The sequence below is a fragment of the Capsicum annuum genome, chromosome 3 (genome assembly GCF_002878395.1).
Source record: "Capsicum annuum cultivar UCD-10X-F1 chromosome 3, UCD10Xv1.1, whole genome shotgun sequence".
NCBI lineage: Eukaryota > Viridiplantae > Streptophyta > Magnoliopsida > Solanales > Solanaceae > Capsicum > Capsicum annuum.
This window is the reverse complement of record NC_061113.1, coordinates 48,497,038-48,499,111: the sequence shown is the minus strand read 5'-3', so window position 1 is coordinate 48,499,111 and position 2,074 is coordinate 48,497,038. Positions and strand designations below refer to the sequence as shown.

General features: G+C 34.9%; 1 pseudogene; it reads left to right on the top strand.

The window, feature by feature from the left end:
* The first annotated feature begins 555 nt into the window (after positions 1-555).
* On the top strand, positions 556-1,757 carry LOC107865440 (annotated as a pseudogene).
* The last annotated feature ends 317 nt before the right edge of the window (positions 1,758-2,074 follow it).

The window sequence follows — 2,074 nt, the reverse complement described above, 5'->3', positions numbered from 1 at the left end:
GTCGACTAAACGGGTCGAGCTAAATGGGTCGAAATGGGCCAGCCCAACCCAATTGACAGGTTTACTTCAATTAATAAACTCTCTTTTTTACTAACTTTTTTGTGAACTCTATATTATATTGTACTTAGAACAAACATGCAAGGCCATCACTATTTACAGGAGAGAAAGTCTTCCACGCAATGAATAAGAATGAATGAGGGGTAGTAAAGATGGAATATCGATTACCTTTAGATTACAAGAGTTATAAGAGTTACAACACTGGAATAATGGAGGAATAAAGAGATAAGAAGTTACAAAGTTTAATGCCAATAATAAGTCACAATTCATCCACTAATGTGATGTAAAGGATTTGTAACATTCTTGTCCACTAACGTGAGAGGTAAATGACTTAGTAACATTCTTGTTAGTAAAAGTGGTGGTAAATGCAACATAATAACCAATTATAACTTGTAGCCAAAATTAATACAAGAAACAAATGCATGCTACATAATGACACTTAACACAAGGAGCCAAATATAATATTATAATATTAAAATGCTTCAAATAAACTAACAAAGTGTTTCGGGGGAAATAATTTTGAGGAACAAAAACCTTGGTCAAAATGAATATAAGTTCCTCTTGAAAGCAATTGTTAGCTCGGGCCTCAGCGAACAAACGTACGCACCCAGAATGGTGTCTCGGAGATGGAAGACTTTTTTCATGATAGCATTGATAAACTCTTGAAGCGGAACAAAATTTCCCCTAGTGAAGTCGATGTCCTCGTGGTGAATGTATCGATGTTAGCTGATATCCCATCATTGACTTCTCGGATAATCAATTACTACAAGTTGAGGGAAGACATCAAGGTGTACAACCTTACCGGGATGGGGTGTATAAATATCATCGAAAGTATTTTCAAGAATGAGAAGAACAAGGTTGCACTTATGGTGACATCCAAGTCCTTGTGTCCAAATTGGTAATCAGGCAACAATAGATCTATGATTCTTGCAAATTGTTTGTTTAGGTCAGGTGATTGCACGATTTTATTGACAAAAACATTGTCTTTGAAAAACAAGCAATGTTCAAGTTGAACCGACCAGTTAGGACACACCATGGTGCAAAAGATTATGATAGTTTTCTACAAAGGGAGGATGACCAAGGTAACACAGGGTTCCACCTTGACAAAACACTACCAATGGCTGCACCACGTGCGCTAGTCGATAATTATTTAAGACAAATTGCACCCTTGATCCTTCCGGTGAAGGAGCTACTTCGATTAGCGATCACGTTATTCATGAGAAAATGAAACGGGTCAACGAAAGAAGGACCTAGGCCAGTGATCAATTTCAAAACAAGTGTGGATCATATATGTCTACATACAGGAGGAAAGTGATGAATGGAGTAGGCACAAATTTGAACCTACGTGAGTATGATTTTGAGCCAGCAAGAATGACATTTCATAGATTTGGTAACACTTCAGCAAGTAGCCTTTGGTATGTTTTGGGGGACATGGAGGCTAAAAAAAGGTTAAAGAAAGGTGATAAAGTGATAATGATTAGCTTTGGTGCAGGATTTAAGTGTAATAGTAGTTTGAGGAAGTTTTGAGAGATTTGGGTAATGGAAATGTGTGGAAAGATTGCATTGATGATTATCCACCAAACACTATAGTCAATCCTTTCTTGGAGAAATTTGGATGACTACATAATGAAGATCTAGACACCTTCAATCTTCCAGGCGACTTTGTGTTAGTGCATTTTAATATTATTTTAATTATATGAAAGTGCACTATATCAAATAATAAAGTGTATTGTTGATGGTTACACTTCTTCTATGCATATTAGTAGAATATTATTAAGAGTAAACGTATGTATTTAGTTTGTGTAACTCTTATAACCACTAATATTTTGGGTGCGGATAACTTTAATAGATATTGTATGGGGTGCGGATAACTTTAATAAATCTATTGTAACTATGGATCTATTTTTATTTATACGTGGATATTTCTTAACTTCTATAAATATTTTTATTTTATTTATGTTAATATCTTTGGGGATGATTAAATGGTATTTGATTAAATGCTTTACTGTAGTATTCT